Genomic DNA, 11,494 nt, shown 5'->3' on the forward strand with positions numbered 1-11,494 from the left:
CTCCTGGCCACCGCAGCCTTGACCTGCTAGGCTCCAGCAATCCTTCCACCTCAGCCTTCCAAGTTGCTGGAACTACAGGTGCACGCTACCATGCCCGACTGATTTTTGATTTATTGTGAGATGAGTTCTCATCAACTTGCCCAGGTGGGTCTCGAGCCCGCAGGCTCAGGCAATCCACTTATCTCAGCCTCCCAAAGCGTGGGATTACAGGCTGAGCCACCGAGCCCAGCTTCCTTTTTTTTTTGAGTCAGAGTCTCACTCTGTTGCCTAGGCTGGAGTGCAGTTGCACAATCATGGCTATCACAGCCTGGACCTGCTGAGCTCAGATGGTCCTTATGCCTCAGTCTCTTGAGTAGCTGGGACGACAGGCATGTACCACCATGCCCAGCTAATTTTTTAATTTATTGTAGAGACGAGGTCTCGCCATGTTGCCCAGGCTTGTCTTGAACTCCTGAGCTCAAGCAATCCTCTCGCCACGGCCTCCCAAAGTGCTGGGATTACAGGTATGAGCTACTGACCCCGGTCCACTCTGCACTTTTATTTTGTTACCAAACAATATTTTAGGGGTGTATGTCATATTTCACATATATAAAACAGCTGCATAATATTTCATGGAATGCACTACAATTTAAGTATTCCCTACTGATGAACATTTAGATTGTTTGCAATATTTCATTATTACCAACAGTGCTGCAATAAATGTCCTTTTTTTCCCTGTAATTATCATGTGCTTCTGTTTTAACAAGACATTTAAGAAGAAAGAAAGAGCCGGGCTCAGTGGCTCAGCCTATAATCCCAGCACTTTGGGAGGCCAAGGTGAGTGGATTGCCTGAGCCCGCGGGTTCAAGACCCACCTGGACAACTTGGTGAGACCTCATCTTACAATAAATCAAAAATTAGCTGGGCGTGGTAGCATACACCTGTAGTTCCAGCTACTTGGAAGGCTGAGGCGGAAGGATCGCTGGAGTCCAGCAGGTCAAGGCTGCAGTGGCTGGAAGCGACCACTGCACTCCAGTCTGGGTGACAGAGTGAGACTTCAACTCAAAAAAATAAAATAAAATAAAATAAAAGAAAGTGTAAGAGGGAGGGAGAGAAGGAGGGAAAGGGGGGGAAGAAGAAAATAAATCATTCCGATGTCAGACATATGGATTGTTTCAACCTTTTGCTATTATAAATAGAAAAGCAAGACTAATTGGCTGCAAGGTAACTGGAGGTTACTTTTTTAAATGTAAAAAAATAGACAAATATATGTCATAAGACTGTACAAGATTCCTATCTTTTAAAAAAATCGCTGAGGCTAAATTCAGATAAATTATGCAAAATTATCATTTCAGCCAAGTTGTTACTGACAAAGTTGTATGTTTCCCAGGCTGAATGTGGGGCCTCAGCTCTGAGGAAAGCTGAGAGAGTGTGGCTGGGTCCAGACTCTAGCCTAAAGCACACAAGAAACAGGGCCTGACCAAGTCAGACTACAGACTTTGGGGTGGAGTAAGAGAGGATGAAAATAGGAACAAAAGCTGGGCGTGGTGGCTCCGACCTATAATCTCAGCACTTTGGGAGGTCAAGGTGAGGGGATTGCCTGAGCCCAGGGGCTTGAGACCAGCCTGGGCAACTTGGTGAGACCTTTTCTCTGCAATAAATTGGGAAAAATTAGCCAGGTGTGGTGGCACGTGCTTGTAATTCCAGCTAGTTGGAAGGCTGAGGGGGAAGGAGTGCCTGAGCCCAGCAGCGACAGAGTGAGACTCCGACTCAAAAAAAGAAAATAGAAAATAGGAACGCGGGCTGATGGTTGCCCTCAAGTAATCAAAGAGGCACAATGCTTAGAAAACACTGGTAGCAGCAGTCACGGAGTGACACCATTTGCCAGAAATAGCACCAAAAATTTTCTCTGTGCCTGACTCTAGTTACTTCCCACAGCAAGGCCATTTTTTGTGTGTGAGGAAACCAAGGTACAGAGAGGTTAAGGAACCTGCCCAAGGTATTTCGAATGGGGCAGACTCAGTGTCAAGCACTTTCCATTCACAGCCATCTACTCCTCACAACAGCGCTATGAGACACACATCATCAATTACCCTGTTTAACAGGTGAAGAAACAGAGAAACACATCTGGGAAACACTACAGTTAAGAGATTTGGCCAGGCCCATATAACCAGTGAGTGCTGGAGATGAGATTCAAAGTCAGGTTTGACCAATGGCCAAAGGCCAAGGATAGCTGTCTCCCAAGTAGTACTCGAATCTGACACTGCTTGTGTATAAATAATTCAGATAATATAATACTTGTTGTCTGGGCATGGTGGCTCACGCCTATAATTCCACCACTTTGGGAGGCCAAGGCAGGAGGATCCTTGAGCCCAGGAGGCCAAAACCAGCCTAGGCAACATAGCAAGAACTTGTCTCTTTTTTTTTTTTTTTGAGTTGGAGTCTCACTCTGCCGCCCAGACTGGAGTGCAGTGGCTGCTTCCGACCACCGCAGCCTCGACCTGCTGGGCTCCGGCGATCCTTCCGCCTCAGCTTTCCAAGTAGCTGGAACTATAGGCGCGCACTACCACGTCTGGCTAATTTTTGATTTATTGTAGAGATGAGGTCTCGCTAAGTTGCCCAGGCAGGTTGCAAACCAAGACCTTGTCTCTTAAAAAAAAACACAAAAAACTGGTCTTGGTGGTGTGTGCCTGTAGTCTCAGCTACTCAGGAGGCTGAGGCAGGAGGATCATTTGAGGCCAGGAGTTGGAGGCTGTGGTGAGCTGTGATTGTGTCACTGCACTCTAGCCTGGGCAACAGAGTGAGACACTGACTGAAAAAAAGACAAAAATTAAAATAGGAGCTAAACTCAGCCTCAGGTGATACTAGGAAGACTCCAGAAAAGCAAGGTATATGAGATGGGTCTTTTTTTTGAGTCAGAGTCTCACTCTGTCACCCAGACTGGAGTTCAGTGGCTGCTCCCAGCCACCGCAGTCACCACCTGCTGGGCGCAGGCGATCTTTCCGCCTCAGCCTTCCAAGCAACTGGAACTAGAGGCACATGCCACCATGCCTGGCTAATTTTTGGTTTATTGTAGAGACGGGGTCTCGCCATGTTGCCCATGCTGGTCTGGAACCCGTGGGCTCAGGCAGTCCTCTCACTCCTGCTTCCCAAAGTGCTGGGATTACAGGCATGAGCCACCATGCCCAACCTTCTTCCAGATCTTTTTTTTTTTTGAGTTGGAGTCTCACTCTGTCACCCAGACTGGAGTGCAGTGGCCGCTCCTGGCCACTGCAGCCTCGACCTGCTGGCCTCCAGCGATCCTTCCGCCTCAGCCTTCCAAGTAGCTTCCAGATCTTAAAAGAGTAAAAAGACACGACTACTAACTGCAATATGGGATCTTGGATTGGTGGGAGAAAGTGCTATTAAGAACAACATCGTAGCCGGGCATGGTGTCGCATGCCTGAAGTTCCAACTACTTGGAAGGCTGAGGTGGAAAGTTTGCCTGACCCCAGCAGGTTGAGGCTGCAGTGGCTGTGAGCGTGCCACTGCACTCCAGCCTGAGTGACAGAGTGAGACTCCGACTCAAAAAAAAAAAATAGAACAACATCGGTATAATTAGCAAAATTTGAATATTGATTATAGGGTTGATAATACCATTGAATTAGCACTCACCTTCCTGAGTTTTATAAGTATACTATGGTTATGAAAGAGAATGTTCTTGTTCTCAAGAAAAACATATTTGAAATATGTAGGAGTAAAAGGTCACAGTGCCAGCAAACTTCCTCTTAAATAGTTTCACAAAAAATAGCAATAACAGTAAAAATAGTCAGATAAAGAGATAAAAATAAAGCAGATGTGGCAAAATGTTAACAGTGAAGCCATATGAAGCAACTATGGGTGTTTGTTGTATTATTCTTGCAACGTTTCTGTTCGCTTAAGTTTTTTCAAAATAAAACAACATACCGCAAAATAGAAAAATCTAGAATCTGACCCCTCTTCTCTTCCTCACTGCTGCCCTCCTGGCCCAAGCGTCCCTCTTCTCTCACTCGGGCTTCACTTCGGCTCATTCTCCCTCGGGTTGTTTCTCACAGAGCAGCCAGGTGAAACATCTGATCACACCCCTTCTCTGCTCTGAACCCTGAGACAGCTCCCACCCCACACAGGGTGGCCACCGAGTGGCCCACTTCCTCCCTCTCTTATCCACAGTGTCTCTGCCCCACCCCCTAGGTCTTTTTTTCCTACTGCATTCCTAGAGAATGCAGGCCCGGGGTTGGAGGGTGAGGGGGCGCCTTTATGCTGCCTGTGGCATCTGTCCCAAGGCTCCTCACCAGATTCCTGCATGGCTCCCTTCCTCATAGTCTTTGCTCGCATGTCACCTTCTCAGGATGCCCTTGCCTGCCCCTTCCTAGTTAAAATTGCACCCCCACCCCATGGCCTGCAACTCCACACCCACCCCTGCTTTCTCTCCATAGCACCTCTCGCCTTCTAAAATATCATGCAATAGCCGGGTTCGGTGGCTCAGCCTGTAATCCCACGCCTTTGGGAGGCTGAGGTGAGTGGATTGCCTGAGCCCGCGGGTTCGAGACCCACCTGGGCAGCGAGATCTCATCTGTACGATAAATCAAAAAATCAGCCGGGCGTGGTAGCGCATGCCTGTAATTCCGGCTACTTGGAAGGCTGAGGCGGAAGGATCGCCGGAGCCCAGCAGGTCGAGGCTGCGGTGGCCGGGAGTGGCCACTGCACTCCAGTCTGGGCAACAGAGTGAGACTGCAACTTAAAAAAATATATATATATCATGTGATTTTCTTCTTCTTTGAGTTGTGGTCTCACTCTGTCGCCCAGGCTGGAGTGCAGTGGCACAATCACGGCTCACTGACGCTGCAAACTCCTGGGGTCAAGCAATCTTCCCACCTCAGTCTCTCCAGTAGCTGGGACTACAGGCCACCATGCCTGGTTAATTTTTTAAAATTTTTGTAGAAACAATGTCTTGTTATGTTGTCCAGGCTGATCTCGAATTTCTGGGTTCAAGCAACCCTCCCACCTCTGCTTCCCAAAGTGCTGGGTTCACAGGCATGAGCCACTGTATCCGGCCTTATGATGGTGTAATTGACTCTTTTTTTTTTTTTTCCTGAGTTGGAGTCTCACACTATCGCCCAGGCTGGAGTGCAGTGGCACACTCACGGCCACCGCAGCCTCGACTTGCTGGGCTCAGGTGATCCTTCTGCCTCAGCCTTTCAGGTAGCTGGAACTACAGGCATACAGGCACGCACCACCATGCCCAGCTAATTTTTTTTTTTATTTATTGTGGAGATGAGGTTCGACCAAATCGCCCAGGATGGTCTTGAACCCGTGGGCTCAGGTAATCCTCTCACCTCCACCTCCCAGTGCTGGGATAATAGGCGTGAGCCACCGCGCTCGACCTTGTAATTGACTCTTATTTGTTTCTACCTTTCTCCCTCCACTGGAATGAAAGTCTCAGAACCTCTCGGCTGTGTGTGTTTGCATAATGCCCCCAGTACTTAGGAAGTGCCTGGCATACAGTAGGCACTCGATGTTTATTAACTGAAGATTTTTCTGGCTATATGAGTAAAGGCAAAAAGGACAGATCGGGGGGAGGGGATGGTGAGGCCAGGAGTGGGTAGACTAGGGAGGCTGGGTGTGGTGCCTGAAACCGTGAAGGCCCTGCCCAGCCAGCCTTGAAGGGGTCACCAGAGGTCATCAGAAGTTTGCATGCCTATCCTGCGATAACAGCTCTGCCCTCTCTGTAGGTCTTGGAGTAGCCATTTCTAGTCAAAAACGAAGGCAGACAAGAGCCGGCAGAAGACTGGGGACAGTGAAGCCACAGAAGAGGGGTCAGGGGCATCTGAGCTTAACTCCTGGCTGCATCACTTACTGTCTGTGTGGCCTTGGGTCAGGTATTTACTCTCTGCCTCAGTTTCTTCATCTGTAAAATAGGGATAATGCTATTTTTCAAAGTTCTTGGGAGGATCAAATTAGACAGTGTGAGTGACCTGCAGTAAGGGCCTGAAAAGTACTAGCTGATGTTATAAGAGAGAGGACTTGCTCTTGGCACATGGTAATCCTGTCCAAGACCTGCACTAAGAAGCTTGACCAAACACCAGCATGGCTTCCAGAAGCACAAAGCCGGATCCCTGAGATTATTTCTGGCCCCTGTTTAAAGGTCTGCCTGAGCCGGGCTCGGTGGCTCAGCCTGTAATCCCACGCTTTGGGAGGCCGAGGTGAGTGGATTGCCTGAGTTTGCAGGTTCAAGACCTCATCTCTACAATAAATCAAAAAAATTAGCCGGGTGTGGTAGCGCGCGCCTGTAGTTCCAGCTACTTGGAAGGCGAAGGCGGAAGGATCGCTGGAGCCCAGCAGGTCGAGGCTGCAGTGGCCGGGAGCGGCCACTGCACTCCAGTTTGGGTGACAGAGTGAGACTCCAACTCAAAAAAATAAAAAATTAAAAAATAAAGTTCTGCCTGAAGCTGGGCACAGTGTCTCACTCATTTAATCCCAGCTGCTCAGGAGGGTAAGGCAGGAGAATTGCTTGAGGCCAGGAGAGACAAGCCTGGGCAAAATAGCATGATCCTGTCTAAAAAACAAACAAACAAACAAAACCTGACAAAACTAAGCTCTAACATAAAAATTTACTATTTGTTCTAGCCACACACACCTGATGATACAACTCAGCAACAGCTCTCTCAAGGGCCTGAGAGCCAGTTCTCTGAAATGAAATCATTGGGAAGGTGAGGTCCTTGTCTCCCAGTCTCTGCAGGGGATGGAATCCTAACTTCTGTCACTGCCAGCTAGCAGACACAGCCAGCCTCATCACTTTAGCAACCTTGGTCCTTTTTCACTTCTCCGGCGCTACTCACTCCCCGGCCTCCCACATTTTCTCTTCTATTTATTTATTTTTATTATTATGATGATTCTTGAGCTGGAGTCTCACTCTGTCGCCCAGACTGGAGTGTTGTGGCACTACTCAGGGCTTCACCAGCGCCCACCCGCTGAGCTCTGGCAATCCTTCTGCCTCAGTCTTCCAAGTAGCAGGAACTACTGGCACATGCTACCATGCCTGGCTAATTTTTTTTTACTTATTGTAGAGATGAGGTCTCACCAAGTTGCCTGGGCTGGTGTCGAACCCTGGGCTCAGGCGATTCACTTGCCTCAGTCTCCCAAAGTACTGGATTACAGGCTGAGCCACTGAGCCCGGCCTATTTATTTATTTTTTGAGTCCCAGTCTTACTCTATCACCCAGGCTGGAGTGCAGTGGCATGCTCACGGCCACCGCAGCCTCAACCTTTTGGGCTCAGGTGATCCTTCCACCTCAGCCTTCCAAGTTGCTGGAACTACAGGCATGCACCACCATGCCCGGCTAATTTTTTGATTTATTGTAGAGACGAGGTTGCCACCTTGACCAGCTTCAGTGTTCCTCTAAAACACCAAAGTCACTTCTGCACAAATCAGAATGGAGCTCAGCTATTTCCCAACTGTCAGTAGTTACTGAATAAAATCTGTTTTCATCACTTGAACTAATGTCCGACTGTATTTACCTTTGACACTACTAACTCCCATTCTGGTCCCCCAGGGCCACAGGTTTTGGGCTTGCTTTGGGGCCTCGAGCCCTTTTTTCCTGTCCACAATTCTCTCAATAAACAGGACTGACAAGTCATGCAGGCTTTGTCCTCTGGGGATTTTCCATCTAGTTAGAAAGGTCATGTACTGATTTATTCATTTAAAACCATTGTTTCGGCCAGGCTCAGTGACTCAGCCTGTAATCCCAGCCCTTTGGGAGACCGAGGTGAGTGGATTGCCTGAGCCCTCGGGTTTGAGACCAGCCCAGGCAACTTGGCGAGACCATGTCTCTACAAAAAAAAAAAATTAGCCGGCCATAGTAACGCGCACCTGTAGTTTCAGCTACTTGAAAGACTGAGGCAAAAGGATCACTGGAGCCCAGCTGGTCGACGCTGGGGTGGCTGTGAGTGTGTCACTGCACTCCAACCTGGGCGACAGAGTGAGACTCCAACTCAAAAAAAAAAAAAAATACAGCCAGGCTCGGTGGCTCAGCCTGTAATCCCGCGCTTTGGGAGGCTGAGGTGAGTGAATTGCCTGAGCCCGCGGGTTCAAGACCCGCCTGGGCAACTTGGTGAGACTTTGTCTCTACAATACGTCAAAAAACCAGCCAGGCATGGTAGGACGTGCCTGTAATTCTGGCTACTCGGAGGCTGAGGTGGAAAGATCGCCAGAGCCCAGTGGGTCGAGGCTGCGGTGGCCGGGAGCAGCCACTGCACTCCAGTTTGGGCGACAGAGTGAGACTCCAACTCAAAACAAATAATAATAATACATATATCTTGTTGCATTTATTATGGCTTATTTTATTGCTGTGTGATATTCCATATTCCATTATATGGATGTTTGATTCTTCATTCCGCAGCTGAGGGACATTGGGCTGTTTCCAGTTTGGGGAAATTATGAATAAACCTGCTGTCATAACATGTATATGGGTTTTTTTGTATAAATTAAGTTTTTATTTTTATTTCACTTGAGTAAATATGTAGGAGCCAGTTTGCTAGTTGATACATAAGAGTATGTTGAGAAGGGATTCTTAACAACTAGACAGAACGAAGCTGATGTGAAAAAAGAGGAAAAACTTAGCATCTGTTAGTTTAAAAATCCAGTAGGGCCTCTAAAAATGTTAGGTCAGACCCGAAGGGGTGTGTGCGCGATCCGGTGCCACAAGAAAGATGCAAAGAATTACACAGTGGTTAGATTGAAAAATATAGTTTATTTAGAAAGTAAATTAGAAAGAGAGAGAGAGAGCGCCGGGGTTGGTGGCTCAGCCTGTAATCCCGTGCTTTGGGAGGCTGAGGTGAGTGGATTGCCTGAGCCCACGGGTTCGAGACTTGCCTGGGCAACTTGGTGAGACCTCATCTCTACAACAAATAAATTTTTAAAAATTGCTGGGCATGGTGGCACATGCCTGTAGTTCCAGCTACTCGCAAGGCTGAGGTGGAAGGATCACCTGAGCGCAGCGGGTCAAGGCTGTGGTGGCCGTGAGTGTGCCACTGCTCTCCAGCCTGGGCAAAAGAGTGAGACTCCGACTCAAAATAAATAAATAAATAAAAACACAAGATTTAAAACTCAGTTCCAACTTGTCAGCCACATTTCAAGCACTTAAAACCACATGTGGCTAATGGCTAAAAATTATGAATAGCACAGATAAAGAATATTTTCATCATCTCAGATATTTGAGGTCAGTGCTGTCTTGTCCAGAGTTTAAGTCTAAAAATGGAAAACTATGATTTTTCTTCTTAAGATTACATAACTATTATTCAGTGCACAGCCGAAAATTTACTATGATTACCTATCCTTTGTTATACAGCTTTTAATATTTATTTACTTATTCTATTTATTTATTTTTGAGTGGGAGTCTCACTCTGTCACCCAGGCTGGAGTACAGTGGCAAGCTCATGGCCATCCTAGCGTTGACCCACTGAGCTCCCGCAATCCTTCCACCTCAACCTTCCAAATGGTAGGTACTACAGGCGTGCACTACCATGTCCGGCTAATTTTTGATTTATTGTAGAGATGAGGACTCACCAAGTTGCCCAGGCTGTACTTGAACTCGTGGGTTCAGGCAATCCACTCACCTTGACCTCCCAAAGTGCTGGGATTACAGGCTGAGCCACTGATCCCAGCCCTTTCCTAGAGTTTCTAATTGCTTTTTCTTTTTTTTTCATTTTTTCGTTTTTTTTTTTTTTAATTGGAGTCTCACTCTGTCACCCAGACTGGAGTGTAGTGGCCGCTCTCGGCCACCGCAGCCTCAACCTGCTAGACTCCGGCGATCCTTCCGCCTCAGGCTTCCAAGTAGCTGGAACTACAGGCACGCGCTACCACACCCGGCTAATTTTTTAATTTATTGTAGAGATGAGGTCTCGCCAAGTTTCCCAGGTGGGTCTCGAACCCGCGGGCTCAGGCAATCCACTCTCAGCCTCCCAAAGGTGCGGGATTACAGGCTGAGCCACCGAGTCCAAGCCCGGCTCTAATTGCTTTTTCTAAATCCCTGCTCTGGAGTGGCCTACCGCCTTCTACCACTACACAGCTTCATCCTGGGACCAGCAATGATTTATCTCCTGGGTGGGATCTCCTGTTTTCTGTACCTCACATCTTCCCCTTTCACGGTTTACCCCTTGAATTTTGCTGGAGCATGTTCTCAAGTCACTTCCTAACAAAATGACCTTCCAAAGAAGAAGGTAAACTTTCTAAGTCATCTTGCACCTAAATAGGTCTTTATCTTATTCTCATACTTGATGTGAAAGTCCAGCCTTCACGTTGGAAAGTCCTATTCCAGTACTGACAGCCCCAATTAGCTTTTGGTTGACTCACTCTGAAGTAGGAACAGACTTTAAAGAAATACCAGACATTCCTAGGAACCCTGCAACATGAAAGGGAAACATCGTGGGCGCAGTGACTCAAACCTTTATTACCAGCACTTTGGGAGGCCAAGGTGAGAGGGCTGCCTAAGCTCAGGGGTTCGAGACCAGCCTGGGCAACATGGTGAGACCTCATCTCTACAATAAAACAAAAATGGGTTGGGTGTGTTAGTGTGTGCCTGTAGTTCCAGCAACTTGGAAGGCTGAGGTGGGAGGATCGCCTGAGCCCAGCAGGTTGAGGCTGCGATGGCCGTGCGTGTGCCACTGTAGTCCAGCCTGGGCGACAGAGTAAGACTCTCACTCAAAAAAAAGGGGGGGGAGGAAGAAAACAAACCAATGGGGATGGTGGATACACTTAAAGCCCAAACCCAAAACTATGTGTACCCCCTAAAGCTATTGAAATGAAAGAAAGAGAGAGAAAGAAAGAGAAAGAAAGAAAGAAAGAAAGAAAGAGAAAGAAAGAAAGAAAAAAAGAAAGAAAGAAAGAAGGAAAGAAAGAAGGAAAAGAAAAACAAATAAATGAAAGAGAAACAGGGGCAGCGACTTCTTCCTCCCACCAGTCACAATTAAGGACACATCCTACAACTGAGAGGAACTGGCCCCAGGATGACGATAATGTTCAGGGTGGCAGGGGAACAGGGACAAAGAGCACAGGATTACTAAAGCTTCCCAAAAGGCCTATCAACAGGCCCTGAATCCCATCCACCCACTCCTGCAGACTTCCTGTAAGCTGGATTTTTAGTTACTGGCAGCATCAGATGTACTTACACAATAAAAAGTAATCTTAGAGAAAACAATTTCTATAATGAAGAAGGAAAAATCTAATATTCTTAGAAAAATATAAGAAGATATTGCTTCCTTAAAATAAAGAGTGCCATAAAAAAGAAATAATTGGAGCACAAAGATAGAATTCTCTTTTTTTTTTTCGAGTTGGAGTCTTACTCTGTTGCCCAGGCTGGAGTGCAGTGGCACGCTGACAACCTACTGGGCTCAGGTGATCCTTCCACCTCAGCTTTCTAAGTAGCTGGAACTACAGGCACTTGCCACCATGCCCGGTTAATTTTTTGATTTATTGTAGAAATGAGGTCTCATCAAGTTGT

Source organism: Carlito syrichta, unplaced genomic scaffold (genome assembly GCF_000164805.1).
Source record: "Carlito syrichta isolate Samal-C Ts95f unplaced genomic scaffold, Tarsius_syrichta-2.0.1 Scaffold107890, whole genome shotgun sequence".
Classification (NCBI taxonomy): Eukaryota; Metazoa; Chordata; class Mammalia; order Primates; family Tarsiidae; genus Carlito; species Carlito syrichta.